This window comes from Pongo pygmaeus, chromosome 7 (assembly GCF_028885625.2).
Source record: "Pongo pygmaeus isolate AG05252 chromosome 7, NHGRI_mPonPyg2-v2.0_pri, whole genome shotgun sequence".
In the NCBI taxonomy this organism is placed as follows: Eukaryota; Metazoa; Chordata; class Mammalia; order Primates; family Hominidae; genus Pongo; species Pongo pygmaeus.
The window spans coordinates 13,435,895-13,455,702 of record NC_072380.2 but is presented as its reverse complement, the minus strand read 5'-3'; the positions used below and the strand labels follow the sequence as shown (position 1 = coordinate 13,455,702).

The 19,808-nt window shown below is 36.4% G+C and overlaps 1 protein-coding gene across 2 annotated transcripts in view; it reads left to right on the top strand.

Moving 5' to 3' along the window:
- Positions 1–6,829: 6,829 nt before the first annotated feature.
- Positions 6,830–19,808, top strand: part of DLC1 (DLC1 Rho GTPase activating protein) — a 434,041-nt gene continuing 421,062 nt past the window's right edge. Inside the window, exon 1 of one of the 2 annotated variants that reach the window (XM_063668522.1) lies at positions 6,830–7,098. The gene's annotated coding sequence lies outside the window, so the exon portion shown is untranslated. Of the gene's footprint in view, positions 7,958–19,808 lie in introns of both variants that reach the window. The other variant, XM_063668521.1, reaches the window with a different exon arrangement.

Below are 19,808 nucleotides of genomic sequence, written 5' to 3'. Positions count from 1 at the left end.
ATTCTCCTGCCTCAGCCTCCAGAGTAACAGGGATTACAGGCACCCACCACCACAACCAGCTAATTTTTGCATGTTTAATAGAGACAGGGTTTCACCATGTTGGCCAGGCTGGTCTTAAATTCCTAACCTCAGGTGATCTTCCCACCTCAGCCTCCCAAAGTGCTGGGATTACAGGCCTGAACTATCGCGCCCAGACTTATGTTTATTCTTGATTACCAATTCCTTACCCCCCATTTAAGCTACATGAGGCCAAAGTCATTCCATTGTTGGTAAGATCGTGTTTAATGAGGCATCTCAGATTTCTTCTCCATTGTAAAAGCTCTTTTCTGGTTAAATCTCTGCCCTTTGAGATTCATTCTCAGCAGCTCCTGATGCCATACCCCACCATGCAGTACCAGGAAACATTCTCATCCCACCTTTTGGAGGTGGTGGAAGTAGCAGGTATAAAGTTCTGACAAAGGCTCGTAACCTTGAAAAAATATTTATTCCAATTTCTGTTAAAGTCCAAATTTACCCTTTTCCATCTTTTCTTTCAAATGGAACTATTTGAGGGCCTCACTTGGGAAAAAAAGGTGCAGCTGTGATATGACACATGTTGAATGTGGGTACTGAATTGACAATACACAAAAACTGGTGCTATGCACATAGTAAACACACAGTTAATATCACTTGAATGTGTGGATGGATATGAAGTATTTTTACTTGGTACGTATACTGAGGTTCTCAAATGGTTCCATTTGAAAGGGAAAGACAGAAAAGGCATATTTGTACTTTAACAGAATTTGGAACAAATATTGTTTCAAGGACACGAGCCTTTGTCACATTTCATACCTGCCTCACTCCCCCAAATGGTGGGCTGAGAATGTTGCACAGTGCTGCATTGTGAAGTATGGGATGAGGAACTAGTTAGAATGAATCTCAGAAGGCAGAGATTTAACCAGAGCAGAGCTTTTACTGAGGAGTAGGAATCTGGACACACATTTTGAGGGGACTGAAGAGAGGCAGTTGCACCTTCTATCCCAGGGGAGCAGAGGGTGTAGGAGAGAATGCATGGCCCCATTTGAAAGAGTTATAAAAGAAGCTGAAGACTGTGGGCTCTAAGCCAACCACGGCAAGGGAGCTTTTTTTTTTTTTTTAATTTTAAGTTCTGGGATACATGTGCAGAATGTGTAGGTTTGTTACATAGGTAAATGTGTGCCACGGTGGTTTGTCACACCTGTCTACCCATAACCTAGGTATTAAGCCCCACGTGCATTAGCTATTTACGCTGATGCTCTCCCCCAGCCCCTCCAACAGGCCCCAGTGTGTGATGTTCCCCTCCCTGTCTCCATGTTTTTTCATTGTTCAGCTCCCTTTTATAAGTAAGAACATGCAGTGTTTGGTTTCCTGTTCCTGTGTTAGTTTGCTGACGATGATGGCTTCCAGCTCCATCCATGTCCCTGCAATGGACATGATCTTGTTCCTTTTTATGGCTGCAAAGTATTCCATGGTGTATATGGACCATATTTTCTTTAACTGGTCTATCAATGATGGGCTGGGCAATCAGGCAAGAGACGGGAACATTTCTTCAACAGACTAAAGATATATGGACCCTTTTTTTGGCCATAAATTGAGGATTTCAGAGAATATTATGGTGTAATGTAACAAGGGTGGTGACTGGTGGGTGGTACATGGTGATGTCAGCTTAAGTATTCACATAAAAAGGAAGCTTTGACAGAGGAAGAGACTCAGCCTCTACAGGCAGGGCACACACAGACCTCTAAACAAAATCTTGCATGGCTTGGAATCTTTGTGTTTCTGATGGTACCCTAGCCGTATGGGACAGGCAGGCAGACTCATTTCTTCTAAGACATATATGCCCTCTTGTCTGTGTCAATATTTTTTTTTATTTGCTAAGTTTCTTTTTTCTTTTTTTTATTATACTTTAAGCTCTGGGTTACATTTGCAGAACGTGCAGTTTTGTTACATAGGTATACACGTGCCATGGTGGTTTGCTGCACCCATCAATCCATCACCTATGTTAGGTATTTCTCCTAATGTTCTCCCTCCCTTAGCCCCCACCCCCCTACAGGCTCCAGTGTGTGATGTTCCCCTCCCTGTGTCTGTGAGTTCTCATTGTTCAACTCCCACTTACGGGTGAGAACATGTGGTATTTGGTTTTCTGATCTTGTAATAGTTTGCTGAGAATGATGGTTTCCAGCTTCATCCATGTCCCTGCAAAGGGCATGAACTCTTCTCTTTTTATGGCTGCATAGTATTCTATGGTGTATATGTTCCACATTTTCTTAATCCAGTCTATCATTGACGGACATTTGGGTTGGTTCTAAGTCTCTGCTATTGTGAATAGTGTCACAATAAACATATGTGTGCATGTGTCTTTATCATAGAATGATTTGTAATCCTTCGGGTATATGCCCAGTAATGGGACTGCGGGGTCAAATGGTATTTCTAGTTCTAGATTCTTGAGGAATCGCCACACTGTCTTACACAATGGTTGAACTAATTCACACTCCCACCAACAGTGTAAAAGTGTTCCTATTTCTCCACATCCTCTCCAGCATCTGTTGTTTCCTGACATTTTAATGATCGCCATTCTAACTGGCGTGAGATGGTATCTCATTGTGGTTTTGATTTGCATTTCTCTAATGACCAGTGATGATGAGCATTTTTTTCATATGTCTGTTGGCACATAAACATCTTCTTTTGAGAAGTGTCTGTTCATATCCTTTGCCCATTTCTTGATGGGGTTGTTTCTTTCTTATAGATTTATCAAGATAATTTTGTTTTCATATCTATTCTTGGACTGTAATAATTTTCAATGAAGTGGGATAATGAACATCAGTAGTCCAAAAAGCAGGAATCAATGGTTTTGGAGAGCTTATATGATTTTGCTACTTTTGATAATTTAAGACCAAACTTAAGTGTGTTCCTTTAACGTGTGCTTTCAGGTAAATACTACATGGTTACCAAAGGTGGGTGTCAAAATTGTGACAAAATTGATCAAAAAACTAATAATGGGCATGATGCTTATTGAATATAAACTACAAATTATATGTGTTTTTTCTTGGTCTGGATATGTCTATCAAAGTGAACTTATTTAAAGAAAACACATGGGCCAGGCGCGATGTGGCTCACGCCTGTAATCCCAGCACTTTGGGAGGCCAAGGTGGGCGGATCACGGGGTCAGATGGAGACCATCCTGGCTAACACGGTGAAACCCCGTCTCTACTAAAAATGCAAAAAAATTAGCTGGGCATGGTGGCGGGTGCCAGTAGTCCCAGCTACTTGGGAGGCTGAGGCAGGAGAATGGAGTGAACCCAGGAGGTGGAGCTTGCAGTGAGCCGAGATTGCACCACTGCACTCCAGCCTGTGCGACAGAGCGAGACTCCATCTGGGAAGGGGGGAGGGATAGCATTAGGAGATATACCTAATGTAAATAACGAGTTAATGGGTGCAGCACACCAACATGGCACATGTATACATATGTAACAAACCTGCACATTGTGCACATGTACCCTAGAACTTAAAGTATAATAAAAAAAGTAAATAATAAAAAAATTCTTGATAACATATTTTAAAAATAGAAAACACATGTAAAACTTACTGAAAAAATAAATTTGAAAATCTGATAAATTCTACCTTTATTGCTTCCCATATAGTAACTTCAGTAAATTATAAGCAAATTGTTAGCGATTTTTAGAGGAATAATTTTCATGGACAAAGTGTTCTCACATTTATTACACTAACTGTATGCATGTAGATATTTCAAAATACTTTAAAGGCATTTATTCTCTTTATATATTAATTTCAAGTTCATTGCTATTATAAACCTATTCATTAACAGAAATGGAAAACATAAAAGCTGACTTCCACTCATAATATCACAAATGTCTAATGTGGGTACTGAATTAATGATGTTGCTACTTATTTCATAAAAGAGTAAAACACTATTTTCAAAGGATAGATCTTGCTTTACATAAAGTGTTCTTGAACTGCATTAGAGACACTGAATAATTCTGTACAGAAATCCAGATTAAACTTTCCTGAAAATGATTGGGGAATGACTAGATAAATGATCATAGCTAATGTTTATTGTTTAGGTAAAAGTACCTAAGTAGAAAAGTGATTTTTAGGCCAGGCACAGTGGCTCATGCCTCTAAACCTAGCACTTTGGGAGGCCGAGGCAGCCAGATCACTTGAGGTCAGGAGTTCAAGACCAGCCTAGCCAACAAGATGAAACCCTGTCTCTACTAAAAATACAGAAATCAGCCGAGTGTGCTGGTGTGCATCTGTAATCCCAGCTAGTCAGGAGACGGAGGCAGGAGATTTGCTTGAACCTAGGAGGCGGAGGTTGCCTTGAGCCAAGATCACCACCACTGCACTCCAGCCTGGGCAATAGAGCCAGACTCTGTCTCAAAAACAAAAACAAAAACAAAAACAAAAAAAAAAGAAAAAAGAAAAGAAAGAAAAGTGATCTTTAAAATAACATTTAATCCTCCCCCTGCTATTCTTCTTTCCACAGAGTACATAATTGTTCCACCACTATAATGGTTTCACATGTATACATTTAACTTGGAGTTCAATAGAAGAGAGAGAAAGATTCTAAAAATACCTGAAAGAGAGATGTAAACAATTAAAAAGGCAATAATTTAAGTGGTAAAAATAATTCTAGCTAATGTCTTTATAAGGACTAGCTTTTTGCATTGTGACAATTCTTAGTTATGGAAGCTAAGACATCCTTACCCCGGTTAGATAACTCACACAGGTCACAAAGGCTGTTAGTTTTGGAGCAGACTCCTATCCTGATACTTTGTTTTCAAGTTCTTAACTGTCTCTGTGCCTTTATTTGATTAGCTGATCCAGTGCAGAGTAATAGTCAAACATTTAAGGAAGTTGGTATTTAGATTTGCAAGTAGAAAGAAGGGGACAAATATTTTGAACTCCTTCAATGTTCCTGACACAATATTAAGTACTTAGGAAGTTTTCTCACTATCTTTATACTCATATTTGGTAAAGCCTTTATAAGACTATAAGATCTGAGATTTGTTTGGAATCAAGCAACTGAACAACGAAAAATAAATGTAAGTAATTACAGATTTGGGAAGTAATCCTATTAATAGAAGAAAACATAATGTATTTTTTGTGTAGAAAAGGGTACGTTTATGAGAAACTTACTAATAAGAGTTTCTAGATATCTAAAAGGCATTTGTGAACAGAGTTTTCTTGTTTTCCCAAGCCAATAGAAATAGAAACAAAGCTAAATTATATGGCGCAGGGTACAGTATTCATGAGTAAAATGTAGCTAAGAATTAGCACGATGCTGATATAATATTGAGTAACCACTGTATATCAGTACTAAAGGCAGAGACAGAGATAGAGATATCAAGTTATATTAGGAAAGATATAATATCAATTCTCATTCCTTTCTTCTCCACTGTTTTTCTTAGGGAAATAAACATAAATACACAAATATTTATGTATATAAATTTCATCCTGCTTTCCAATCTATAAGTTATGTGAAATTGTCTCTATTTTTAAAGAGAAACTATTAGAGTTTAAGAAGTCTTTCCAATTTCATAAAGAAATTAAGTGGAAGTCAAGGGAGGCAGTTTATGGAGAAAAAAATTAAAGCACAAAGCTTGGAGTTAGAATATCTGAGTTCCAGTGTGGACCTGGGCACTTTCTATCATTTGACTGTGAAAAAATTACTTCTCAATACTTTATTTGTAAAATAAAATGTAAGAATACACACAAAATTGTTGGAAAGATTAAATAGGCATAGCGTCAGCAGAAACACTTTGAATATGAATATAAATACTTTTTAAAGAATTTATGGAAGAACAGACTTCTTTCTTGGCCTATGGTTGAAGATTAAATTAAAGAAACCTAAATGCTCACGATTTTAGTCAATAAGACTTTGATCTAAACTTTTAAAACTGCTTCTGACCAAATGTTTTTATGTGACTACTTCTCATCTTCAAACTCATGCACAGTATAAGTCATTCTTGCCGTCTAACATGTGTCTAATATGGTTCATGATTTGCATTAACTTTGAGAGATTTTAGTTAACTAATAAGGAAAAAAATAGTAGTTAGAACACTGTGCATCTTTGAGTTATCACCTACCCAATATTATCAGAAAGTACTACAAGATGGCCCTTGTGATATACAGGGATGGAGAATAACAGTGAACAATGAAAACTACTGACGATTTCAGAGAAGAACAGGATGAATCTTAGGGCCAACAAGTTTAAAATGTCTTTTACCTCTTTCTATATTACTCATCACGTCCAACTGTAATTATTCTTGCACTTCTTATTATTGAAAGCTTCTAGAAATTTGCAAGAAGCACATAGACCCAATAATTAATCTGATCATCAGTCACCGAAAAAAAAAATGCTTGAGTCATAAATAGCAGCAGAATCCATTGATTGTAAATAAAGTAGAAAGGAGACATTACTGAGCCATTTCCACCAAGCAAGATAATTAAAGTCAGAGATGCTGTTTCCTGCTTCCCTGGTATAAACAATGAAGCTGCTCTACTGGCCTTTCCACAGCCTGGATGTCCCAAAGCCACCTCCCTCTTCTTTCCTTCCACATTCTCTAAAGAGGATTCTGGGTCATAAAGGAAGGAAAATTGGTGTAACTTCTTTCCTGAAACGACTTCAGCTTCCTCTGTGTTTGTATTTGTGACATCTTATTATAAGACGAGCTAACATCTATTATTAATTGATGCACTAATTAAAGCCATACTTGCAGTTTCCATTAGCTTATTCCCTAAATTCTCCAGAGTTGGCTGTCTGGTTTTAATCAAAACCAAATGGTAGTCCAAATTCCCAGCCTGGAGCAGCTAGGAGGAAGTCATTCAAGGGAGGCACAAGAAAGCAGAAAAGATAAACAGATGATAGTTCACAAAATTTGTGACGGACGAAGGATGCAGATACCATGAGCAGCTTTAGAGATGTGATTCAGGAACGCTGCCATGCTAGATGGAAGCAGTTGTAAGTGTTTAATGTCAGCAAGACTCTAATACGATCAAGATGGAGCCTGTCTTCTGCTCCAGCACTGGATTTTTGTAACTGGAGGATTCTGACTAGAGGTAATGCGCTGCTGCATTTGCCATAACACAAACTACTCTAATTCTGTGAAGGATTCTTGTGATCAGAGAGATCTGGAAGAAATCGTTCTATTAACTGGATGCTTGGGATTTTACTTACAGATGGTCTCAGGGACAGAATGAAAAGCTGCAGCATTTCCAATTTTAAGTCATGTTCAAAAAAGGTTTTACCATTTAGAAGAATTATGGTATTAAGGCTAAATTCATCTTGCTTTCTTAAAAGATCTTTTGAAATGAGAGCAAGCACAGGCATTTTGATTAAGCTGTGCATATACATTTAATATAGTGGAAAGGTTGTGGATAGAGAGAGAACTATGTTTTCTTTCTTTCTTTCTTTCTTTTTTTTCATAAGCAGTGTGGGATAGAAAAAGCTCTAGGACTTTATGACTCTCCAGCTAATCACCTCAAGAGCTTTGACAAAACTCACTTGAGTTCTGTGTAAAATCAGAACTCCTAAAACGCCCAGGCGGCTGGGCTCTCCCCTCCTCCCCTCTCTTCGTACAGCCTTTCTCGCATGCACACTCCTCAGAGGCAGGAAATACTTTCCAGGCAATCTGGGCCTGGTTGTGGAGGCCCCTTTTGCAAAACCTCAGTCTGAATTTAGTAGACAGAAGTCACTAGGAATGCCTTGACAGGATCCTGCCTTAGCTAAGGCTCCCTCCAGCTGCAGAGGGTGTTTTTGTTAGAATCACACACTGCGTGAAACTGCTCAGAATAGAGCCATGATCTCAACCACGAAATGGGAACTTAGATTTTGGAGAAACTAACGGGGACGGACTTCTTTCCTAGCCTGAGTGTTGAGCAGTGTCATGCCTTGGCGTTTCAGCTCCTCGTTGTCTAGGTAAGACGCTATGGACTATCTTTATGCTTTGAGGCGGTCTTTGAAGAGGCAGAAAGATTGAGATAAATGTTAGCATCTTGCACTGAGTTGGTGACTTCCTAGGTTTTAGAGCAAAGCCATAAAATCAGAAGTGGAAAATGTTTGATAAGTAGAAAATTGTGAGTCAATTCATTTTAGCAAACTGTCAGTTCTAAAGCAGGCTCCATATAGATTTAACTCTTTTCCTCCATAAAGTAAGATTTTATTTTTAACCCCTTTTATGTTTAACTTATTTATTAATTGAGCTGTCAGCCCAGTTTTCCTATTTCTTGGCATAACGTGAAACAAATACATTTTCTCACACATCAGTGTGAGGTGTAAATGAATTCCTCCCCTACCTTCCTTTGCCAACAGGGAGAGTAGAAAGCACCCGAGTGACTTTTGCTTAATAATCAGTCTCCAAAGAGTATTTTGTGTCTCATTTAAAACTACGAAGATTGAATTTCTTATTATTTTACGCAAGCCAGTTTCAACCATATGTCAAGCTTCTCCTGTACAGCTTAAAAGGCTCATTTTAAAAAAAAAAGGAAACACGTGAAATTTCAGGAATTATTTCTGTCCTAAATAGTATTTAATCTGAGTTTTGGAAATTTAAATGTCGGAATCGAATTTAGTTTATATTAATTTTCCTGGATTCACTGCTTGCTCCGGTCACATTTTGTGTAATATTTTGAATAACTGAAGTCAATCTCAATGACAGACACTCATTACAACTCTTTTAAGGCAGCCAGAAATCACTCCAGTCATATGGAAACTGTTTGTGTCCTTACTTTATGTAATCGTAAAATTACATTTCCACCTGACTGTAGTCTCTTTAAGGTAATCTTAAATGTTTAAATGTACAATATATTAGAAAAGAAGTTTAGTAATGACTGAAAAAGTATGGACTTATAATGCATAAGATACTGTTATATTTCTGAATGTTTATAATAAAATTCATCATTTTATAGAAATAAAATGGTACATAAAGGGAAGAAATATTCATGTACATTTTCAAATCTATTAGATGAATACAAAATATACTAAGTGAAAGATGGAGAGCTATTTTGACAGTTGGATCATAAGAAATGAAGTAAATGTTTTCATTATAAGTTTTTATATAGTACAAGGTGACCATCTGCTATATTAGCTATTCTCAAATTTTATGCTAGAATAACTTATACTGATAAATTTTAACTATTCACTGACAATTTGTGTTAAAACTTCTTAAATATGAGAAAAAGAATCTACTTTTATATATGTGGAAGATAAAATACTGACTGATCTAAATTATGATTTAATTAAAATCTCCAAATGGAATTTCAGAGAAGAAAAGAACATAAGAGTTCGTCTCCTCTAACAATGTCTTGAGGTTGTCTACAAGAAGCTGAGAAATGGGATTTAAAAGTGACCTGTCCAAGGTCACACCTCTAGCTAGTAGAAGAGATGACAGCAGAAGCACAGTGCCCTGATTCGTAACTCAGATACCTTTTTATCCCATCATCCTGCCCTCCCATAATAATTATGCATAATGAAGTATGAACATGTCCAGTAGAAGGGTGCTTTGCAGACAGAAATTTGGAGTTCCTCTAATTAAAAAAAAAAAAGGGGGTAAAACTGTCACCAATGTTACTTATGTGGGAAAAAAAAAATAACTTTAAAAAAAATCAAATTAGTATGACTTCAATAAACACTTTACAGTAGTAACTTGCTTTATGACTATTTTATTATATTTGAGGTTTATGTCAAGAAAATCAATCCATATGCTAATAATTATATTAATTTTAATCTGGTGTTTCTTTAAAAATAGGGCTAGAAGAGAGGTTTTCTAATTTATATCCTTGTACTCAAATGATCATAATGAAACTAATCCAACCAATGACTTTCAGAGGCAATTTTACAGCAACCCCCCCAGACATCCTTTCTTCTGTCTGGCCTAAATCATTGTTGCTGTAGCTTATTTCAAGTTCTATGTGGGTTTTTTCACTAAATACATAAAAAGCCTAAGTTGACATACAAAAAATATGTTTACAATTCTCCAGCATGTTTGCAATCCCTTAATTGATTTGTACGTCTGCTCTAAGCCTTCTACAAAGTCATTTAATTGTAGAATGCAGAATTTTTACAGTATATAAATAAGTGTCTAATCAATGTGGTATAAAATGGGAGTGTTGGCTATTTCATCTGTATCATACTTCATACATGACAATATTTGTTGCTGTGTGTGCTGAAGCAGTATACCTTCTCAGACAAGACCCTTTCTCATAAACGTAACACATTCCATTTCTAGTAGCTGCCATTTCTTTAGAGAGAATGTGTCATGATGCTTTTTATTTTCCATTTTCATGACCAGATTGAGTTTCCTGATGTTATTACTACTTAAAAGAGACACCATTCAACACTTCCTTTCAATGTCACCACACTCTACATTATTGGAATGAGAAATAAGTGCAGTAAAGTGGTGGCCCTTATAGCTGACTGCATGATTCCTAGAAGGCCTAGTAAAAGAGAGCACATCACTTCATTTTCTTCACAAGGACATTATAATTTTAAAAAAAGAATTTTTTCTGTCTCTGTCTATACCTACCCATACCATATAACTCACTACAAATACTTATGGGATGGTTTAATCTTATTCATAGAGTTTTAGGTCTTACAGGCTTAAAATAGGTCAAAAATGGATCATCTGAAATTTGTCTTTTGTTTGTATTTTACTTGTTTCCTCTTGAAAAAATGAGTGATGTCAGTGTTATAAAATGAGAATCACTCTTCAAAAACTATTACAGTATGGCAAAGTTCCAAATGACCAAGATCTAGATCAGGGATTTTATTATCAAAATACAGACATGTCAAGAATTGCACATGAGAATCGGAAGAGGACAAGGGAACACTGAAAACTTTCAAATTTGAGGGAAGTAGTGTGAATATTGGGCCTGCTTTCCCCACACGAAAGATAAGCCCCTTGCATAAACAACATAGACCAAACAGAGTTACAGAGAAGAATGACTCTTGATTGACTTTGGTGTGATAGAGAAATACAGTGTTTACTTCTATGGTTCTGTTTTGGCTTTCAACTGATAGTTTACAGAGTTTTGATAAATAAATGGGCTAATTTTTAAGAAAGTTAAACAGGATAATAATGAATAAACTAGGATCTTGAGACCCAGTTAAAAAAGATTGTTAATTTTGATTCAGTGGATTAGAGTATATAAATGAACTTTAAAAGATTAAACAGTGACTCAAATGCCAAAAAAAAAAAGCTGAAAGACAATGTAAACAGCATGCATATGAACTTGCTCATTAATTGAGATAAATGGGTGGAAAAGACAATTGTATGTGTGAAAAGGTTGTTTCTGCATTAGCTTGAAATAACAAAGTGTTTTAGCAATGCAATTCAAATAATTCAAAGAGAAAATCAGTCCTGTTAATGGAAATGAGATAGAAAAGAAGTAGGAAGATCAAACAGCAAGTTTAGATACTCAATTAGTGTTTCTTTTATTCCCAGCAATTAGCAAAATACCTAGCATGTCAGGAATTATCAACACTTATTTGTCAATAAATGTTTGTGAAATGAATGGAAGGAAAAGCGAAGGAAAAAAAAAAAAAGAAAGGAAAACCAGGGTTGAGGAATGGTAATGTGTGGGAGTTGGACTTCTTTCTTATTTTCCAGACATCCTGTAATAATAGAATAATAATTTCTAAAGGGGAAAGAAAATAAGAGGTTGGCAAGAGTCATCAGAGCCTGGGGCCAGAGGTTAACAACACTCTCATTAGATGACATTTCATGTTCATTAAGCACCAGAAGGAAGCATAGGCATCCAGAAATGGTTTGAAATTAAAAGTTACATGAGGCCAGTGAGAACAGAGCACTAGTGAATTTTCCACAATTTAAATGGGGTGGTGTACCGAAAAAAACAATGGGCAAAGTTAGAAAACTGGCTCTGATTTCCTCTTTACCACTTGACGCTCTGTGATTTGATGCTTGCCCCGTAACTACTTTGAGTTTCTGCTTTTTATTAGTAAAGTATGGGATTTCCAGGTCATGTTGAGCATTAGATGAGATTTGATGTGTGCAAATTGTTTTGCATACAGTATAATCAACAAGTCCTTGTTTAAAAAGGCATAAGTCAATTAATCAAGAAAGAATATGGGAGGCCGAGGCAGTCAGATCACCTGAGGTCAAGAATTCGAGACCAGCCTGACCAACATGGTGAAACCCCATCTCTACTGAAAATACAAAAAACTATAGCTGGGCATGGTAGCAGGCACCTGTAATCCCAGCTACTCAGGAGGCTGAGGCAGGAGATCACTTGAATCTCGGAGGCAGAGGTTGCAGTGAGCTGAAATTGCGCCATTGCACTCCAGACTGGGCAACAAGAGCAAAGCTTCGTCTCAGGAAAAAAAAAAAAAAAAGAATAAAGAATAATTGCGTTTCACTCACATTTTGTTCTAAACACTCACCTATATTGAAATATCATGGACATAGAAGAGATAGTTTCAGCTCATACTCAGCCCTGGATTCTGCAGCTAAGATCAGTTGAAAGCTAAAGGAGTCATCATCATCATCACCATCATCGTAATCAAGTCACTTTACATCTAGTGAATGCTTGAAATGTGCCATGGACTAAGTATTTTACATATATTATAATCTCATTATTATTAACTCATTATCATTTTCCCCTCAACAGTTTTTTCATTATTCCCATTATAGAACTGAGAAAACTGAGGTACATAGGATTTAGGTAACTAACCCTAATCACCAGGAAAAAAAGTTATTTCACAGACATCCTCACAAAAATGGGAGAGAATTCCTGCCTACCAGCGTGTATTTCACACTGAGCTAGTTACTCAGTCCTGCCAAAGTTCTTCCCTGTCAAATTAGAGCAAAAATGGTATTTGTTTCATACAATATTTATATTACTGCTAAAGGAGATAGCTTCTAAGTAACACACCAAATACAGTACTTGGCCCATAATAAGTGCTTAATTAATTGAAGGGTTTTTTTTTTACTATAATTATCATTGTAAGTTTCTAATGCACTTAATATTTCTTAGGTAATAAGAAAAACACTTGGTGATAAAAATAAGCTGAAACATTTATAGGTAGATGACAAAATTAAGATGAGATGATAGAGATGTATGGAAGACAAAAGTTGATAGCAGAGACATTGACCCTAGGTAGGACACCAAGCTAACAGAAGTAATTAAGTTCCTAATGACATCTTGTTCCTGATTTCAGTGAAAATTGTGCTTACGGAATGACTAAAAATGTAATTCCCTACTGTCAACTAAGCTATCTGAGCACCTGTGTTGATGTAGCTATATCTGTTATTTACACTTAGTGATTACTCTGTCTACTGTTGGAGTGTTCTTAGAAATGATAGCAAAGCTAAAAATAAAGCGACCACTTAAAGCAAAACCACATCTCACCATGATGATGATAAAACATTATAATCTGTGTTCCTGGTTGAATAAAAATATCTTTTTATAATAAGGCAAACCACATTTCAATCATACTGCTTTGCCATCAGTAATAAAAAGGTCAGCCACACGTTTAATATCAACTTTAACCCTAGGCTATTTCCTGTTACATGAAAAATTTCAAGTGAAACAAGCTCAGAGGAAAGGCAATACTTTTCTTTATTGTAAGAGATTCTACAGAAAAGAGATATTAAGGCAAAGAAGATAATTATTCATTAATGAATTTATTTGCAGAATTAATCTAAGGTACAATGTATTAGTAAATGCCCAAATTATTCTGCATAGGATCAAACACTACTATTAAGAAGATTGCATACTTTAAAAAAATAATAAAACATGGAGATCCAAATAAAACATAGATACTTAGAAATTACTACATCCGGCCGGGCGCGGTGGCTCACGCCTGTAATCCCAGCACTTTGGGAGGCCGAGGTGGGCAGATCACGAGGTCAGGAAATCAAGACCATCCTGGCTAACATGGTGAAACCCCGTCTCTACTAAAAATACAAAAAAATTAGCCGGGCTTGGTGGCGGGCACCTGTAGTCCCAGCTACTCAGGAGGCTGAAGCAGGAGAATGGCGTGAACCCGGGAGGCGGAGCTTGCAGTGAGCTGAGATCCTGCCACTGCACTCCAGCCTAGGCGACAGAGCGAGACTCCGTCTCAAAAAAAGAAAAGAAAAAGAAAAAGAAATTACTACATCCATAAAGCAATATTGTCCCTCATAGCTGTGTTAATTCTGGGATCTCCTAGAAACCAATATCCCCAGAAAGATCTCAGTGATATCAGGGAAATATCATAAAGTATTCCTAGTTTCCTCAAATTACATGTGGGTTGCTTAAGAAAATGTTAAAAGAAAACTCCAAATCTGGCTGACTTGAGCCATAAAGTGGGTGGTAAGTCAAACGCTGCCAGTATCTGGTCTCCTTTCTGCAAGAAAATTAGACACTACTGGAAGCGACATTAAATAGCAGCAACCTGGACGTAAAAATAGAGCACCACTGAAATAATAGCTTGCAGTTTTGCAACACTCTGCTCTTTTCTCATGAGCTGACTTCTAGTGGATTGAAAGAGTTAACTTTCAAATTTGCCCGAATCACTGAGGGATAAGAATGAGAAAAAAAAAATGTTTTAAGTTGAGTAAAAACTCAGATATACCTAACAATGGGTTAACAATAAAATAATATTTTTCAGTTGGGTACCTATGCATTTTTCTTCTAAAGACTAAAACTGATGGAAGGTTGGATGTGTCTTTTGGAAAAAGTGATGCACTACTTATTCTCCTTATTTGGCTCATTATAGATGACTTATTCTTTAATTTGGTAAAGTTTTTGATGCTTTCCAGACAGCCTAAAGACATGGAAGCTACTTCGCATATAATATTTTAATCTCCATTAAGCAATTTGCCAATAAAAGTTTTAACAGGGATTCATGTTTTCCACCAACATGTAATGAGGTATAACAAGTACATTCCAGCATTAAACAAAGTATGTAAAAGTAGAGGAATAATGATTTTGTGTGAGATTAAGACACATATTGCTACTAAAGAAAGGGAATCTGCATGAAATCATATGGAGGTAAATTCTTGCATCATGTTATTAAAGGTTTATCCGCCCACAGTCTAATTCTAGTCTTTTCTAATTTAGATTAGATAACATGAATATTTTAAAGGAAAAACACTAATTGTTTTTTACTGAAAGTTGGCTGTCTGGACTAGACTCATAGAGATGCTTTTTAAAAATGTGCTCTTACGGTTTTTGCTATTTGTTTGTGTATTTACATAAAGGAATTAAGAAACATAATATCTTCCCTGGGCTTTCTGGCTGCTCCTAAGCATATGTCAATTCAGTTTGGCCGTAAAGAGCATTCCTCTTCATTTATCATTGAGCTGTGTGGCAGTGGGAAGGCGCCCAAATGTACACAATTTAGTTTGCTAGGTAATTTGTTCTTTGACATTATCATTAAGAAAATGGGTTTCATTTTGGCTTCCACAAATGCTCTTTGTAATGAAGATTTACTTTGACATGAGTTGAAGAACTATATTAAGTTGTGCTCCTGTGATCATGTCTGTTTCCAGGTTGTTGATTGTCTTTTCTAGTTGCCTAATTCAATTCAGTAAGTGTTTTGGGGACACATACAATGTACAATTGTGACTCCCCAAGAGTAGGCTAAGATACAGTAAGATTTCATATCATTACCGGATGTTCAGGTTTCCAACGTATGCATCTTACCAAGGTGACCCTCACCACGTAGCAACAAAATGTGCCAAATGTAGAGGTGTCTTCTTCTTGGTTCATATGTCGAGAGAGCATTTTAGAAAGTGTAAGTTACGTTTAATTAACATGAGATTATTTCCCTTACATCTTCTCTTCCTTCCCACAGTGACTAAGCACGTGCTATGTGATAGCTGTTTTATATATGTGTGTGTGTATATTTATATACATACATATGCACACATACATATTTGTGTGTATGTGTCTCTCTGTGTGTATATATGTATATATATATACACACACACGTGTGTATGTGTCTGTGTGTGTGTTTCCGTGTGTGTGTATGTGTATAAAGCAGTAGGTGGAGGAGAACATGACCTAGAAATTTAACATGGGATGGCTAATCAGGATGAAAAACTCTAAGGGAAACCAGAAGTAATTCTACCTATCTAAGGAAGAAGTAAGAAAAGAAAAGTAAAATGGCAGTACTGTTATGTCTTTATTTTCCCTTCCATTAAATATTCAGGATATTTAATAGAATATCCTAGAGTCAATCATGTGTTCATTTATTTATATCGATATATATGTGTGTACACACACACACACTCACAACCCAGAAGTCAATAGCACGTTCATTTATATATGTATGTGTGTTTACATATACATATTTATGTGTGCGTGTATGTGTATACATATGTGTGTATACACACACATATCACATGTATTCTCAAAGGACTGCTTTATATATACACACACATATATATATATCACATGTATTCTCAAAGGACAAAATAAGATACCTGCATTTGATGGGATGAATGCAAAAGTTGCCATCTTTCCAAGTACTGTGAGTGAGGTATTCAGGAAAAGTGGGAATTTGAGTGAGAATTCCCCATTTATGTGCATTTACTAATGTAATGCTATTTATATTTTATTTTATGTATCTTAAACTTCTGTTCAGATAACATTTTAGGAAAACTATGGCTTAGACAATTCCTAAGAATACTTGTTCCAAATTTCAGGAATTCCCCAGGAGAGTTGTGGAAGGAAAGGACACTCTGAAAGAACTGACCTAAGAATCTCATAGAAATTGTGCTGACATTGGTGACATAAGATAAATATCCAAACTGGCACCTTTTCTTTGCTACGTACATGAGACTGGTGTTTGTGTAATTGTGAGGGGATGGTGTGGTGAGGGGAAAGGGGCAAAAAGAATGGTTTGGTCCCACCAGACATACTGTAGAAGAACTGCAGTCATGTTTATGCATCATCTTAACCTTAAAATTACTGCTGTAGAACATTTTAAAATTTAAATTATTTTTAGCATGAATTCTGAAATCCAGAGATAAGACTTTCTTAGCAAATGGCACACAATATCATAATACTTTAAATTATTTTTAGCTATGTCTTCTGATATTTATCTCTGTATTTCTAAACAATATGATTGTACTATGATTTTTTTCTATTTTAAACATTATCTGTTAACTTCCTGCTACAGAAAGTGACTATCTCCCTTAAATTATTTTCCCTGCTCTCCCTAATCTCACTCCTCACAGAATCCTATGCACTGAAAATCATTATTTCATATGTTTTGGTTAATTTAATGTTTACTGTTTGCATTATTTTGACTACATGAAAAAAATTAGCCACAGCTTACGGAGTGTGCTATAATTATATTTTCCTTCTTGGAAAACTATTTTTCCTGTGGTTGATAATTGATATCCCTAGTGTTCTCTATAACTATTAATAATTCTTCCATCCAAATTGCTTGACTTTATCATAAAATTCCTCTTAATAGGTCATATATAATTTATTATTTCCCTTTTTTTAGAGACATCTCCCAGAGAGAACTTTAGGATTTATGTGAAATGATTGACCACTGGACTTGCTACACAACTTCTATCCTGAAAATTCTATACCTTCCTCACTTGTGCTGAATCCTTGGCTTCCTTTTGCCATGTCTTTCCCATAGTGTTTACTTTTTAATTTGTGGGTAGCTATCTCTCCAGTAGATTTGAGAAGTGGTTAAAAAAAAAAAAGTAAAACTTTTCATATAATTTTAAGGCAGACATAATTTCCCATCCAAATTTTGAAGTCGTATTTGTCTGTCATCTTCTCTGCACTGTTACTTTTGAGAAATCTGATACCATTGATTCTCAGCTCCTAATACATCATCTCTTTTTCTCTTTCTTCGATTACATTTAGAACCATTTGCTTATCTCCTATGTTCTGAAAATTCACAATGATATTTCTTACGTGGTCTATTTTTCTTTCTAGTACCATTGCATCCTCATGAGTTTCCTTCAATCGGAAGACTTGAATCATTTGTTCTGGGACACATGCTAAAATTGTTTTCTTTGAAAAATTTCTTCTCTTAATGTTCTCTGAAGGCTGGGCGCGGTGGCTCACGCCTGTAATCCCAGCACTTTGGGAGGCCAAGGTGGGCGGATCACCTGAGGTCAGGAGTTCGAGACCAGCCTCACCAACATGAAGAAACCTGTCTCTAGTAAAAATAAAAAAATATCCTGGCATTGTGGCACATGCCTGTAATCCCAGCTACTCGGGAGGCTGAGGCAGGAGAATCACTTGAACCCGGGAGGCAGAGGTTGCAGTGAGCCGAGGTCACGCCATTGCACTCCAGCCCGGGCAACAAGAGTGAAACTTCCTGTAAAAAAAAAAAAAAAAAAAAAGTTCTCTGAAATGTTTCTGATAAATGTTCCCCTCCAAGGTAACCAGTGAGTTTTCGAGTTGCAAGCAATTCTCTGGAGTTTATTGTTACCTCTGCTATATTTTCCAAAGAGGTAATTCCAGAATAGTAGAAATCTGAAGCCAGAAAGAAAGGAAGATTTCTTCTATCCAGTAGGAAACTGTACCTCAAATACCATTTGACTTGAACGTTCTAGAGGCAGAAAATTTACCACAGATAGATAGATATTTACCACAGATAGATATCCATGATAGAACTTTAACTTTGGAACTATTATCCTTGTCTACAGGAGATTCTCCCACAAAATTGTAAGCTTCAGTAGCAAAGGTAGAATATATAATTTAGGTTTATATTCTTAATGTTAAGCCAAGTTTCTGCCACTCACTGGGTACTAAATAAATGCTTGATGAATAGTGATTATGATCTAACTACTGTCAGTTCTACAGACTGAACACTTGATTTCAGCCAGTGGTACTTCATCTGCACCTTGCTCTCTCAGGCTGTAGAATCAGCAATAGTAATTATTATCAAGCTCTTCTTTTCTAAGAACAATTGGCAGGCCAAATTATATGGTGGTCTTCTATTTCAGAGACAAGTGCAAAAATAGAGCATGATCGTTTGATATCAAATATAGATCAGTGATTTTCAAACTAGAATGTCTCCAATTGTTAAATACAGTAGCATTTAATTTGTTTAATTTATTATTATTATTTTTTGCTCTATCACCCAGGCAAGAGTGCAGTGGTGCGATCATGGCTCACTGCAGTCTTGACCTCCTGGGCTCAAGCAATCCTCCCACCTCAGCCTCCCAAGTTGCTGGGTCTACAGGTGCACGCTACCACTCCTGGCTAATTTTTGCATTTTTTGTAGAAACATCATCTCCTGTGTTACCCAGGCTGGTCTGAAACTCCTGGCTCAAGTGATCCACACACCTCAGCCTCCCAAAGTGCTAGGATTACAGGCGTGAACCATCATGCCCAGTAATTTTGTTCAACTTTAATGTATATATTGTATGCTACAAAACTCTTATGTTAAGGCATGGTAAGTGTTACAAAATTAACCCAAACAATGAATTCAAAATCATGCACTAATATCACAAATTTGGAAATTTCACAAGTATTTTCCAGAATCATTGCATCATTAGAAGTACATACAGTCTCTTGTAATGTTAATGTCACAGTGCTTGAACACATGAATTTAAGAAGTGAAAAATCCCCATGGAAATTCACTTCATAAAACCAACATCCTGAAATGACCTACACTTTTCCACATCCTCCATCCAAATCCTCAGCAACTGAGCTCATTCTGAATGAAACTGCATGAATAGGATTACAAAAGAAATGTAATAGAAATCTGAAAAATAAGTGGTCAGTTTTTTGAAATGTAATTTTAAATAAGGCAGCTCAGTGAGGAGGCTCACAGGAGAAGTCAGTCT